General features: G+C 42.7%; 1 protein-coding gene and 1 long non-coding RNA gene across 2 annotated transcripts in view; one reads left to right on the top strand and one right to left on the bottom strand.

Annotated features, from left to right (window-relative positions):
* LOC129539871 (uncharacterized) overlaps positions 1–4,933 on the top strand; it is a 61,911-nt gene extending 56,978 nt beyond the window's left edge. Inside the window, exon 3 of the long non-coding RNA XR_008682537.2 lies at positions 192–4,933. This is a non-coding gene — a long non-coding RNA (uncharacterized LOC129539871). The remainder of the gene's footprint in view (positions 1–191) is intronic.
* Positions 1–15,793, bottom strand: part of HK2 (hexokinase 2) — a 163,582-nt gene that overhangs the window by 128,261 nt on the left and 19,528 nt on the right. The gene's annotated exons all lie outside the window — the stretch shown is intronic.

Raw genomic sequence — 15,793 nt, 5'->3', positions numbered from 1 at the left:
TTCATATTATATTTGACCTACAGCCCTGTCTTTGCCTCTCCAGTGCCCAGTGCAAATTCATTTGCTGAATAAATAAATGAAAAAGGCCCTTCCCTCAGGAAAGACTCAGAGGACACTGACTAAAGTGAAATAAGGAAAGTTTCAAGAAATTATTAGTAATTCTATTATTCGCCCCCCCCCCTCTCTTGCAGCTCTGGTGTGCCAGTTGGTGAGTGAAGGTCATCATTCCTGAGGCAAAGTACACCCTTGAAGCTACTCCTGCCTAAGAGGGTTTCAGTTTTGGTCTTTTTCTCTTGTTCCAAAAGATACTACATAATGAGGTAGGTGGAAGCACGGCCATAAAAGCCTGGGACTAGTCAAATAACATACTCATACTCTCTGCAGTTATCTGAGCGTCCTTGACATTTATCTCTCTGACTCACAGTCCTGGTATGATTGCTCTCAAGGTGTCTCTGTCTTGAGTATATTAACATATTCTCCAAATGATTTGAATTTACCTTTATCTTAAGACGGAGTCCCAAGGCCCACCCCAGATGTATTTAATACAAATTCCTGGAGTTGAGCCTAGAAACAAGCATTTCTTAATAAAGATTCATGAACGGATCTGATATCACACTCCAGAATCATTGCTCTACTCCAGTCCTTTCATTTTCCAAATGAGCAAACAGCCAGGGAGGGAGGAAAAGTGAAGACATTGTCACACTGTGCCAGGATGAGGGCCAGAATGCAGGCCTCCGGACTCCAATTCCAGTGTGCTCTCAACTATAGTGCTCTGCCTCAGAGGCTCCTGGACCCTGCTGCTTGGCTTCTGGGAAGCTGAGCGAGGCTTAATCACAGCAATCCTGCTCCGCCTGGCCTTGTTCCCTAACGCTGTGCAGCCTGTGGGGGCAGAGAGAGGGGCAGGCAGTGGGTGTGATATAATGTGATCAGCCACTGTGGCAGAGCTGTAAACCTGGAGCGAGCCACCATCCTGCTGTTCTGCTGGGAGCACCGCCCCGGTCCCCGCCCCCGCCCCACAGCTGTTTTCCTACCCAGGCTGTGTTCAGCCTCTCCCCAGGCCTCTTGCCAACAACTCCTCAACTTTGTTGCTTCCCAGAGATGAGAAAAAGGAGGAGAGACAGCTGTGCAAGTGTCTCCTTGGAATAAAGGGTTTTGAAGAAAGGAACCTGGAGGTGCTGGAAAGGAAACACTGCCAGGGCCGTTTCCATAGCAACGCCTCCATTGTGCCCTAGCAGCTACGTGCTGCCTGGCACGTGCACTTTGCCGGCCCCTGGAGGGCACTGCTGTCTCTCACTCCACACTGTTCAGCAGTGAGTTTCTAATACTGGTATTCTAAAGATATTTGTGGGCCCTTGAACCATCTGGAGCTGGACGCATGTGTCTGCAGGCCACCTCGGTAGTGTCCAGGACTTGGGCACCTCTCCCTTTCTACTCCTACCACAGAGCTGGCATGTAGCAGCTGCTTAAAAACTGTTGAATGAATGGCTGAACAAATCAGTTTCTCTGAGTCTAAGCTCTTCTGCTTATAGAAGTGAGAGAAAACCAAAAGCTGGAGGAGAGGAAACTTGGCCCTCTCCAATTACAGAAGACACGTTTTGGTCTCCAAATCATCTCAAAGGGCCTCCCCACTGCACTTCTCACAAATCAAGTGCCTGTTGACCCCTGTGAGCTGCAAGCCACCAATACTGAGTCTGTACCAAAGTGTTCCCCCTCCCATGGGTATGGGCTCCCCTCCCTCTGCAGAACCCTCCTCCCAGTCGGACACGACTGAGCGACTGAACTGAACTGAACTGAACCCCCCAAAAATCATACACACACACTTTGGGAGAGAGGTAGGCAGCAATGAATCATCAAAGAGTGGAATATTAAGCTCAGTGGTGAAAATGTGTTTAGCAAAGGCAAGGGGACGCTTGGAATCCTGCAGATTGCTTGTCATCATAGTTGTAGCCTGTTGCTGTTCAGTGGAGCATATGTAAAAACACAGATCTTCAATATCTTTGAGAGTGGTTTAGGCTTCCCTGGTGGCTCAGAGGTTAAAGCATCTGCCTGCAATGCAGGAGACCTGGGTTCGATCTCTGGGTTGGGAAGATCTCCTGGAGAAGGGGATGGCAACCCACTCCAGTATTCTTGCCTGGAGAATCCCATGGACAGAGGAGCTTGGTGGGCTACAGTCCATCGGGTCGCAAAGAGTTGGACACGACTGAGCAACCTCACTTCACTCACTTCATATTTGAAGACAGCAAGTTCAGTTCAGTTCAGTCGCTCAGTTGTGTCCAACTCTGCGACCCCATGAATCATAGCACGCCAGGCCTCCCTGTCCATCACCAACTCCCGGAGTTCACTCAAACTCATGTCCATTGAGTCAGTGATGCCATCCAGCCATCTCATGGCTGCAAAAAGACAGCAAACTCTGAGGAAAGCAAACTCTGGTGCAAAAAGTAGGTGAATAAATGGGATAATGCCATTTGGGATAAAAGCCTCTTTACAGGTTTAATAAAGTGAGACTTGGGTTTTGTTTGTTTTTATTTTTGAAAAGTCAGTGAATAATGCAGGAAACATTCTGTAGATGTGTCCCATGATAGGGCACCCTATCAGACCCTGGGGACAATGAAAAATAGGCCTGGGATGGGATGGGGCTCCCTGCCCTAAGGATAAATGGGGTCCCAGTCCATTGAGCAGATGAAAAGTACCTAACTCTTCTGCTCCCCTCCTTGGCCTCAGACCTCATCCACTGTGACACCCCAAAACTGACAACCCTTTTTCTCTTCACTCTGCTGGCCCTCTGCCCGGTGTCCCAGGCTGTTCAAAACTGCTAAAGAAAACTTAGCCACTCAGACTGCCATCACTGAAGGTTTATGAGGCCCTCAAAGCTTTCCACTATGTCCACTGCTACCCTCTGAGCCTCCTCAATGCTTGCTTGCTTTCACAAACTGCTGTAAAATTTAACCACTCTCCTCATGCCCCTGGGGCCACCACCTCCTCCCTCACCAGCAACAGATATCTTATATTTTTCAGAGAAAATAGAGACCCTGAAGCTGGAGCTCCTTCAACCCCACTCCATGCACCTAGTTTCATCTTTTTAAGTACCAATCCTTCCCTATCTCACTTGGCCCAGGAAAGGTGTGTCTGCTCCTGCCCAAAGCTAAGCCCTCCTGCCTGATCTTAATTTCACTCCTCCAATAACTGGCTCCAGGAGACTTTTCCTTTCAGTTGGTGTTATCCCTGCATCACATGAACATGCCCCCATCTTCCCAGCTGCTTAAAAACTATGGCAGACAAAGACAGACCCTTGACCATTTCTAGATGCTGTTTTATATTGCACTTTCACTCCCCAGTGAAGTTTTACATAAAGAGAAAAAAAAAAGTTAGGGGCTTCCTTGGTGGCTCAGTGGTAAAGAATCTGCCTGCCAATGCAAGAGACGTGGGTTCGATCACCGGTCTGGGAAGATCCCACATGCCGGGGAACAACTAAGTCCGTGTGCCACAACTATTGAGCCTGTGCTCTAGAGCCCAGGAGTCGAAACTACTGAGGCAACATGCCACAGCTGCAGAAGCCCACATGCCCTGGAGCCTGAGCTCCGCAACAGAGAAGCCACACAATGAGGAAGCCAGAGCCCCAACTGGAGAGTGGCCTCCAGTCGCTGCAACTAGAGAAAATTCCTCACGGCAACAAAGATCCACCACAGCCAAAAATAATAAATAGTTAAATTTAAAAAAATTTTAAAGAAAAAAGGTTAAATGTTCACAAGCATTTTTTAAAATCAATATTTTTAAAAGTACAAAATGTCTTCTTTATGTCCCAGTCCTCGTCCCAGACGCTACTTTTTTGGAAATCATTTCCTTACAAGCATAGGTTTCCATCTGTCTTTACCTTTCCTTTGCTGTTTTGACATGACGATCATTCCGTATTAGCATGCACAGAGCTGCCTTAGTTTTCCTAACATCCCACAGAGTACTTCAAAGTACACAAAACAGACTTCTATCTATCGCTAGATGTTTGGATCTTTCTTTTGCTATTTCAAATAATATTGCAGTTTTATTTATGTTATTTTGAATATGAATGTTTCTATAGTATAAATTCCTAGAAGTGAAATTATGGGATCGAATTGTATGCATATTGGGGATTTCAATAGATGTTGCCAAATAAGCCCACTCTAGAAAATATACCAATTTATACTCCCACCAAGGAGTATTCCCAGGAAGGAATAAGAATGACTGTTTCCTAAGGTCCTTACCAACAAAAGAGTTGTCCAACATTTTTTTACCTTTCTCAGTCTAAGTGAAAATTATATTTAAGTGTAGGTTTACTTTTATTTTCTTTTACAATTAGTGAGAATAATCTTTTTTTTTCATGTGTTTGAGAATATTTTGTATTTCCTCTTCTGTAAACTGCCTGTTCATCTCTTTTACCAGTTTTTACACTGGGTTGCTCTTACTGGTTTGTGGAAGTTCTTTGTAAGTCCCTTTTTAGCATGAGTTACCTTATTTTTTCCAATTTGTTGTTTGTGTCTTGATTGTGCCTATGATGTTTTATAATGCAATTTTTATTGTGGAAATGTATATATAACATGCAGTTTGTCATTTTAACTACGTTTAAGTGTACAATTCAATGGCATTACATGCATTCACGTTGTTGTGCAACCATTGTCACCATCCGTCTCCAAAACTTCACATCTCCCCAACCTGAAACTCCATGTCCATTACACAGTAACTCCCCTCTACTATACTGATCACCTTTGCTTTTGAACTTTTGAATTTTAAATAACACATAGAAAAGACTTCTCTTTTCCCAGATATATATCTTTTAATCTACATTTTTTTCTTTTGGTCAGTGCTTCTTAGTCCTGACTGCATTTCAATTACCAGGGGAAACTTTTGAAAATTACAAGTGCCTAGGCTTCACCTCTAGAGATTTTATTTAAATAGCTTGGGATGGGACCCAAACACTTATAATTCCTTTTTTTTTCTGAAGTATAGTTGATGTACAATGTTGTATAAGTTACAGATGTACAATACAGTGATTCGCAATTTTTAAAGGTTATACTTCATTTATAGTTATTATAAAATATTATATTATAATATTACTTTATTAAATATATTGATTTTATTATATGCATTATAATATTTTATTATATTATATTATTGCTTATTGGCTATATTTCCCATATTGTACAATAACCCCTATCCTTGTAACATATTTATACCTCCTGGTTTGTTCCTCTTAACACCCTCCCCCTTTCCTGCCGCTCCCCCTTCCCTCTCTCCACTAGTAAGTACTGTAGGTTCTCTGTATCTGTGAGTCTGCTTCTTTTTTTGTTAGATTCGCTAGTTTGTTATATTTTTTAAATTCTACATATAAGTGATATCATAAAGTATTTGTCTTTCTTTGTTTGACTAATTTCATTTAGCATGCTGTGCTGTGCTGTGCTTAGTCGCTCAGTCGTGTCTGACTCTTTTCAACCCCATGGACTGTAGCCCACCAGGCTCCTTTGTCCATGGGGATTCTCCAGGCAAGGATACTGGAGTTGGTTGCCAAGTCCTCCTCCAGGGGATCTTCCCGACTCAGGGATCAAACCCAGGTCTCCCATATTGCAGGCAGATTCTTTACCATCTGAGCCACCAGGGAAGCTCATGAATACTGAAATGGGTAGCCTATCCCTTCTCCAGGTGATCTTCCTGACCCAAGAATTGCATTGCAGGAGGATTCTTTACCAGATAAACTACCAGTTGCTGCTGCTGCTAAGTCGCTTCAGTCGTGTCCGACTCTGTGCAACCCCATAGATGGCAGCCCACCAGACTCCCCCGTTCCTGGGATTCTCCAGGCAAGAACACTGGAGTGGGTGGCCATACCAGGGAAGCCCTCATTTTGCATAATGCCCTTCAAATCTATTCATTTTGCAAATGGCAAAATTGTATTTTTTAATGGTTTTTCTTAAATTCGAGTTGTTATTCAGTTGCTAAGTTGTGTCCAATTCTTTGTGACTTCATGAACTGCAACACACCAGACTTCCCTGTCCTTCGCTGTCTCCTGGAGTTTGCTCAAATTCATGTCCACTGAGCTGGTGATGCCATCCAACCATCTCATCCTCTATTGCCCCTCTGCTCCTCCTGCCCTTAATCTTTCCCAGCATCAGGGTTTTTTCCAATAAGGTGATTCTAAAGCTCAGCCAGGATTGAGAACTACTGTTTTTGCATGTTTACAATTTCATCTTCTATATATAAGTCTTTGGTTTATGTGTAACTTTAAGATAAAGTGTGATGTGAAAGCCAACCTCATTTTTTCCAAATGATTATTCAGTTATTCTAATACCATTTAATAAATATGGACTATCAAAACCGACTTCAGAACAGAGAGAAATTCCTGCTCCCACCAATTAATATTTGGTTGATTTGGAGCAAATGAAATGCTCTCTGCTCAGTTTCTTCAGCTATAAAATGGGGATAATAATAATAGAGTTGCTTTGAGGATTTCAAAAGTTCATAAATTTAAAGCACTTAGAACAGTATCTAGGCCTTAGTAAACTAAAATATAAATATGCCACTTTTAAAAACTTTTTAAAAATATTTTTTTATATATTTATTTGGCTGCACCCGGATTTAGTTACAGCACATGGGATCTTTAGTTGTGACATACAGACTCTTAGTTGCAGCACATGAACTCTTAACAGGGATTGACTCACTGGAAAAGACTCTGATGCTGGGAGGGATTGGGGGCAGGAGGAGACGGGGACGACAGAGAATGAGATGGCTGGATGGCATCACCGACTCGATGGACATGAGTTTGAGTGAACTCCGGGAGTTGGTGATGGACAGGGAGGCCTGGCGTGCTGTGATTCATGGGGTTGCGAAGAGTCGGTCACGACTGAGCGACTGAACTGAACTGAACTGAACTGAACCCATGCTTCATGTATTGGAAACAGAATCTTAGTCACTGAACCACCAGAGAAGTTCTGATATGGCACTGTTAACATTGTTATTATTTGTTTCAGTTCAACAAATGAACACATGCAGGGCCAACACAGATATCATGTAATGTTACATAATCATTACAAATCAGACCTTAAAAGAGTTCAGTTTCAGTGAAAAGAGAATATAAAATTAACCAGGTAAAAATCAGTATACATTAAGTAGAGCAGAAAATACACCAACATATTAGCCACCGTTATGTTACCTAAAAACTGGATTTGCCTCTTAATGGGTGTCAGAGCAAAAGATATAACTGAGCCAAATATCAGGAGAAGGATTTATTAGTTGCAGCAAGTAAGGAGAACAGCAGGGATCTTTCCCAAAGCAGCGTCTCCCTGAACAGCAAATTGAGGAAATTTTCTTGCTTGTTTTTTACATTTTTTTTCCCCTTTGAGGAAACTTTATGGGGACATGCATATTCATGAAAGGACTTGGGCAGGACAGAGTCTAAGCTTTAGCTGATGGAAGTCACTGGGTCAGAGAAGGTCAACATCATCATCCCTTGGGTTCCAGTTGCTCTGGTGTTTGAGGACTTTAGGCTAATCTTTATCATTGAAACAGAACTGGGAGTCTTTAGAACTGATATGTTATCTTTGCTATCTTTAGTTCTCTTGCTTGCCTTAGCAATTTCTGTGTTCTCTTGTTCCCTTGAAAGTGAAAGTGAAAGTTCCTCAGTCCAGTCTGACTCTTTGTGACCCCATGGAATGTAGCCTGCCAGGCTCCTCTCCATGGGGATTCTGCAAGCAAGAATACTGGAGTGGGTGGCCTTGCCCAGGGTAACATCCCAAAGGCCTCCCACGTTGCAGGCAGATTCTTTACCATATGAGTCACCAGGGAAGCCTAAATACATATATATGCCTCCGTGTGTGTTAATCCTTGTGCACCAGGACCCAGGAGAAAGGAGCAGTGACCCCACAAGAGACTGACCCAAAGTTCCCTGTGAGTGTCCAGGAGTTTCCAGCGGAGGCTTGGGTTGGTGGCGGCCTGCTACAGGGCTGGAGGCACTGAGGGTAGCAGTACATTCATGGGACCTTTTGAAGGAGGTCACCATTATCTTCACTACCTCCACATAGTTTGGCCCCAGGTAAATAACAGGGAGGGAACACAGCCCCACCCATCAATACCATTGGATTAAGGATTTCCTGAGCATGGCTCTGCCCATCAGAACAAGACCCAGTTTCCCCTCAGGCAGTCTCTCCCATCAAGAAGCTTCCATAGCCCTCTTATCCTTCTCCATCAGAGGACAGAATGATAACCACAATCACAGAACACTATCCAATGTGATCACATGGACCACAGCCTTGTCTAACTCAGTGAAACTATGAGCTATGCCGTGTGGGGCCACCCAGGACAGACGGGTCATGGTGGGGAATTCTGACAAAATGTGGTCCACTGGAGAAGGGAATGGCAAACCACTTCAGTATTCTTGCCTTGAGAACCCCATGAACAGTATGAAAAGGCAAAAAGATAGGACACTGAAAGATGAACTCCCCAGGTCGGTAGGTGCCCAGTAAGCTACTAGAGATTAGTGGAGAAATAACTCCAGAAAGAATGAAGAGATGGACCCAAAACAAAAACAATACCCAGTGGTGGATGTGACTGGATATGGAAGTAAGGTCCAATGTTATAAAGATTAATCTTACATAGGAATCTGGAATGTTAGGCCCATGAATCAAGGCAAATTGGAAGTGGTCAAACAGGAGATGGCAAGAGTGATCATAGACATTTTAGCAATCAGTGAACTAAGATGGACTGGAATGGGTGAATTTAACTCAGATGACCATTATATCTACTACGGTGGGCAGGAATCCCTTAGAAGAAATGGAGGAGCCATCATGGTCAACAAAAGAGTCCAAAATGCAGTGCTTGGATGCAATCTCAAAAACAACAGAATGATCTTTGTTGGTTTCCAAGCCAAACCATTCAATATCACAGTAATCCAAGTCTATGCCTTGACCAGTAATGCTGAAGAAGCTGAAGTTGAATGGTTCTATGAAGACCTACAAGATCTTCTAGAACTAACACCCAAAAAAGATATCCTTTTCATTGTAGGGGACTGGAATGCAAAAGTAGTAAGTCAAGAAACACCTAGAGTAACAGGCAAATTTGGCCTTGGAGTACAGAATGAAGCCGGGCAAAGGCTAACAAAGTTTTGCCAATAAAACGCACTGGTCATAGCAAACACCCTCTTCCAACAACACAAGAGAAGACTCTACACATGGACACACCAGACAGTCAACACCGAATCAGATTGATTATATTATTTGCAGCCAAAGATGGAGAAGCTCTGTACAGTCAGCAAAAACAAGACCAGGAGCTGACTGTGGCTCAGATCATGAACTCCTCACTGCCAAATTGGGACTTAAATTGAAGAAAGTGGGGAAAAGAGGAAAACCACTAGACCATTCAGATATGACCTAAATCAAATCCGTTAGGACTATACAGTGGAAGTGAGAAATAGATTTAAGGGACTGGATCTGATAGACAGAGTGCCTGATGGACTATGAATGGAGGTTCGTGACATTGTACAGGAGGCAGGGACCAAGACCATCCCCATGGAAAAGAAATGCAAAAAAGCAAAATGGCTGTCTGAGGAGGCCTTACAAATAGCTGTGAAAAGAAGAGAAGTGAAAAGCAAAGGAGAAAAGGAAAGATATAAGCATCTGAATGCAGAGTTCCAAAGAATAGCAAGGAGAGATAAGAAAGCCTTCCTCAGCAATCAATGCAAAGAAAGAGAGGAAAACAATAGGATGAGAAAGACTAGAGATCTCTTCAAGAAAATTAGAGATACCAAGGGAACATTTCATGCAAAATGGGCTCAATAAAGGACAGAATGGTATGGACCTAACAGAAGCAGAAGATATTAAGAAGAGGTGGCAAGTATACACAGAAGAACTGTACAAAAAAGATCTTCATGACCCAGATAATCATGATGGTGTGATCACTCACCTAGAGTCAGACATCCTGGAATGTGAAGTCAAGTGGGCCTTAGGAAGCATCACTATGAACAAACCTAGTGGAGGTGATGAAATTCCAGTTGAGCTATTTCGAATCCTAAAAGATGATGCTGTGAAAGTGCTGCACTCAATATGCCAGCAAATTTGGAAAACTCAGCAGTGGCCACAGAACTGGAAAAGGTCAGTCTTCATCCAAATCCCAAAGAAAAGCAATGCCAAAGAATGCTCAAACTACCACACAATTGCACTCATCTCACACACTAGTAAAGTCATGCTCAAAATTCTCCAAGCCAGGCTTCAGCAATACATGAACCGTGAACTTCCAGATGTTCAACCTGGTTTTAGAAAAGGCAGAGAAACCAGAGATCAAATTGCCAACATCCACTGGATCATCGAAAAAGCAAGAGAGTACCAGAAAAACATCTATATCTGACTGTGTGGATCACAATAAACTGTGGAAAATTCTGAAAGAGATGGGAATACCCGACCATCTGACCTGCCTCTTGAGAAATCTCTATGCAGATCAAGAAGCAACAGTTAGAATTGGACATGGACAACAGACTGATTCCAAATAGGAAAAGGAGTACGTTAAAGTATATTGTCACCCTGCTTGTTTAACTTATATGCAGAGTACATTATGAGAAACGCTGGGCTGAATGAAGCACAAGCTGGAATCAAGATTGCCAGGAAAAATATCAATAACCTCAGATATGCAGATTACACCACCTTTATGGCAGGAAGTGAAGGAGAACTAAAGAGCCTCTTGATGAAAGTGAAAGAGGAGAGTGAAAAAGTTGGCTTAAAGATCAACATTCAGAAAATCATGGCATCTGGTCCCATCACTTCATGGCAAATAGATGGGGAAACAGTGTCAGACTTTATTTTTTTGGGCTCCAAAATCACTGCAGATGCTGATTGCAGTCATGAAATTAAAAGATGCTTACTCCTTGGAAGGACAGTTATGACCAACCTTGATAATATATTAAAAAGCAGAGACATTACTTTGCCAACAAAGGTCTGTCTAGTCAAGGCTATGGTTTTTCCCGTGGTCATGTATGGATGTGAGAGTTGGACTGTGAAGAAAGCTGATCGCCGAAGAATTGATGCTTTTGAACTGTGGTGTTGGAGAAGACTCTTGAGAGTCCCTTGTACCGCAAGGAAATCCAACCAGTCCATTCTAAGGGAGATCGATCCTGGGTGTTCATTGGAGGGACTGATGCTGAAGCTGAAACTGCAATACTTTGGCCACCTCATGCGACGAGTTGACTTCCTGGAAAAGACTCTGATGCTGGGAAAGGTTGGGGGCGGGAGAAGGGGACCACAGAGGATGAGATGGTTGGATGGCATCACTGACTCGATGGACATGAGTTTGAGTGAACTCTGGTAGTTGGTGATGGACAGGGAGGCCTGGCGTGCTGCAATCCATGGGGTCACGAACAGTCAGACAGGACTGAGCGACTGAACTGAACTGTGTTAATCGCTCAGTCCTGTCCTACTCTTTGCGATCCCATGGACTGTAGCCCGTCAGGCTACTCTCCTTGGAATTCTCCAGGCAAGAATACTGGAATACCTTTCATTTTTGTTTTGTTACAAATATTTTCTAATTCTCCTCGCTATGGCTTCTTAGATACACCCATCATTTAAAAGTGGACATTTAACTTTCAAATACATAGGGTTTTTTACATATCCTTGATATTAACTTCTCATTTAATTACTTTCTTCTCTGCAATCACCCTCTGTTTTTTTTTCAGTCTTTTAACTTTATTGAGGCTTTCAATGTCTAAATCAAAGATCTCTTTTGGCAAATGTCACACTGCACTTGAAAATATTTGAGATATTTTCAATCATCTTTTAATATTGACTTCTAACATAATTCCACAGGTGATAAGAGAATAGAATTTTGATTTCCGTACCTTTACACCATGAAATTTTTGCATCTCACTTTATGTCCCTGGATATGTTCCAGTGTCTCCTGGTTTGTAGTCTATAGGAACTTGAATAGAATTTGTATCCTGCTGTTGTATGAAAATAAATGTCTTAATTATGTTGAATTGGTTCATAGTGCTTTTCAGGTCTACTGTATCCTTCTACTTTTCTGTCTATTTATTGTATTAATTTTTGAGAGTTTGGTGTTAAAACTCCAACTAAAAATTTTAATTTGTCTACTTAAAAAATAATTGTAATATATAGTAGAACTTGAGAGTCCTTTGGACTGCAAGGAGATCATACCAGTCAATCCTAAAGGAAATCAACTCTGAATATTCATTGGAAGAACTGTTGCTGAAACTCCAATACTTTGGCCAGCTGATGAGAAGAGCTGACTCATTGGAAAAGACCCTGGTGCTGGGAAAGATTGAAGGCAAAATAAAGGGGTGGCAGATGATGAGATGGTTAGATTAGCATCACCAATCAATGGACATGAACTTGAGCAAACTCCAGGAGATAGTGAAAGACAGGTGAGCCTGGCATGCTGCAGTCCACGGGTCACAAAGAGTTAGACAAGATTTAGCAACTGAACAACCACATAGTAGAACTACATGTAACTTTGTTCTGTGTTTTCCAAGTCTTCTATAAGTGTATTATCATACTTTCATAATTAAAAAACAAAAAATAGCTAAAATGAAACAGTGTTGTACTTTAGGGTATATGGATGGGGCAAGAACAAAAACTCACATGATAGAAAATGTCAATACTTAGATTAAAGTCGTCATATGATTTAATAGCTGCAAGAAACAATATAAGATTTGATTCATATATCTCGTATATAATAAACATCAAATAATATCATAGGCATACTCAGGTTATTTAAACCAGATATCCAGCGAGACCAGATTAGTTAACATCCAGCATCATGGCTATCTATTATTCGCCACACATTCATGCGTTAGCCCACTTCCTGATGTCTGCTAAAGGCCTACAATGAGCCAAATGCTGGGGATGCAGTGATGAGTAAAAACACACAGACCCTGCCTTCTTGGTAATTGTAGCCTCGGATCAGTTATCCTCTACTGGAGGCAGTAGCATTCGTATCCCCAGGGGACACCTGGACTTAGGGGAGCACTCTTAGTTGCATACTAAGGACCCCACTGTTCATTGTACATTCTCTAACTCCAGATCAATAGCACCCCTATCAGGAAATGCTGCTGCTGCTGCTAAGTTGCTTCAGTTGTGTCCGACTCTGTGCTACCCCATAGACGGCAGCCCCTGGGCTCCCCCTTCCCTGGGATTCTCCAGGCAAGAACACTGGAGTGGGTTGCCATTATCAGGAAATACTAGTAGTGTAAAATATGACACAAGTTTTAGAGGCAGATTTTTTTTTTCATAACAAGGCACAGTCCATAATGTTTATTTTCAAAGCACAAAATTTTCAAATGCCTTTGTAACATCCCTATTTAAATGTCACTGGATACTTATTTTCTAAATGACATACTTTAGGAAACAGAAGAATAGAGGTTAACAGCAGACACTCCTAGGTTTGAATGCCAACTATTATCACCTTGTTGTTTGGACCATGAGAAAGCTAAACAACTTTGAGCTCCCTAACATGAGGTAAATAGTAGCTAGCTCATTTAGGTATTGTTGGGTTGTTGAGAGGACTAAATGCAGTGAGTCTAGATATTGCCTTGCACAGTGTCTGAAAATCTGGATATTAAAAAAAGATGGTCAGTGTAGACAACATAGTCCAAGCAGTTTGGGTGCGGAAAAATATGATGTAGGGTGAATTGGGAACAGAAAATGGCTTCCTGAAGAATAAGTAAAGGGCAATAGTAAAGGGCACTGAGGAACGAGAAGGGGGGAAGAAGGCCCGGTAGGTGAAGGCAGAGGACAAAAGGGAAATGGTCCAGGCAAGAAGAAACACACAGAAGATGTTATTCCTAGTCCATGGCATACCCAAAATGCGATTCGTTTCCTGCACAGATTCCCCTAAGCAAACAGATCCTTCATGGCACCTCACCCTACTTTTACCTTCCTCTGTTTAGTCAGTCTAGCGCCACTCCACAGGAGACATGCAAACCTATTCTCTTGGTCGTCCAGCCTCAGATGATTCACCCACACAGAGACCCATTGGAGGGAGAGAGCAGAATCTCAGCACTGTCTCACTGAGCCCTTTGCCTAACCTCTCTTGGAAGTTCCTCTCAGGACCCCATCACTGTATTATGAGGTCAAGAGCAGGGAATTCAAGCAAATGGAGAGTTTTGCTTCTTTGTTTGCTTGACATGTTAACTGTCTTGACAAGATTTCTGCGATGTTCCTTCAGATCACTTCGCCTCTTGGCCAAAGACGTTCCTCCACTGGCCATGAGCAGTGTTCTGTTCTGGAGGTACTCATGTATCAGTTGCATGTTCTTGGGCAGTGCTTTGGGTATGTGGTGGAGGAGGAAGCAGAACAATGGGAGGGACTCTGCTTCTTGACATTTATTCCCATGCAGGCCATTGTAAGTTTTAAACACTTGGTGGCTCTCACTTGTTGCAGAAAGCCCCACTTTACAATTTAAGTGTTAGTGCCCCCTCTTGAATGAAAGGCAACATCCCAGCTGCCATCCCTACCCCATTTGCCTCCTTCCCCAAACATTGTGTTGGCCAAAATGTTCATTTGGTTTTTTCTGTAAAATGGCCCTAGTAATGCTTGCTGCTGCTGCTGCTGCTGCTGCTAAGTCACTTCAGTCGTGTCCGACTCTATGTGACCCCATAGACGGCAGCCCACTAGGCTCTCCCACCCCTGGGATTCTCCAGGCAAGAACACTGGAGTGGGTTGCCATTTCCTTCTCCAATGCATGAAAGTGAAAAGTCAAAGTGAAGTCCTCAGTCGTGTCCGACTCTTCACAACCCCACGGACTGCAGCTTACCAGGCTCCTCCGCCCATGGGATTTTCCAGGCAAGAGTACTGGAGTGGGTTGCCATTGCCTTCCCCAAGTAATGCTTAGCTGTCCTTCACTTCATTTGAAACAATTTTGTTAGATTGTATTGGGAGAGCTGTCATATCAGCATGCATTAAAAAAAAAACAAACTTAATATTGGTGAATTTTTGTGTGGCCACTTAATAGTAAAGATAGAAGAAAAAAATCAATATTTTGGCTTCACTATTTCAAGAAAGGTAAAAACACAACTGAAATGCAAAAACAGATTTGTGCAGTGTATGGAGAAGGTGCTGCAACTGGTCTTACAGGTCAAAAGTGGTTTGCAAACTTTCATGCTAGAGATTTCTCAATGGATGATACCCCATGATCAAGTAGACCAGATGAGGTTGATAGGAATCAAATCGAGACATTGATTGAGAACAATCAATCTCAAACCATGGAGGAGATGGTCACCATACTCAAAGTATCCTAATCAAATGCTTAAAATCACTTGCACAATCTTGGTTATGTTCATTGCTTTGATGTTTGGATTCCACATAAGTAAAACAAAAGCTGCTGCTACTACTGCTGCTAAGTCACTTTAGTCGTGTCTGACTCTGTGCGACCCCATAGATGGCAGCCCACCAGGAGCCGCTGTCCCTGGGATTCTCCAGGTAAGAATACTGGAGTGGGTTGCCATTTCCTTCTCCAATGCATGAAAGTGAAAAGTGAAGTCACTCAGTCGTGTCTGACTCTGAGCGACCCCATGGACTGCAGCCTACCAGGCTCCTCCATCCATGGGATTTTCCAGGCAAGAGTACTGGAGTGGGGTGCCATTGCCTTCTCCAAAACAAAAGTTACTTGACTGTATTTCTGCATGCAATTCTCTACTGAAGTGTAAAAAAAAATCCCCTCTTTAAAACAAATTGTGACAGGTGATGAAAAGAAGATACTGTCCACTAATATGGGATGGAGGAGACTGTGGAGCATGTGAAATGAACCACCAACAACAACCCAAAGACCAGTTCTCAAC

The sequence above is a fragment of the Moschus berezovskii genome, chromosome 11 (genome assembly GCF_049115385.1).
Source record: "Moschus berezovskii isolate FMDL1 chromosome 11, NW_MosBer_1.0, whole genome shotgun sequence".
NCBI lineage: Eukaryota > Metazoa > Chordata > Mammalia > Artiodactyla > Moschidae > Moschus > Moschus berezovskii.
This window is presented reverse-complemented; position numbering and strand designations above follow the sequence as displayed.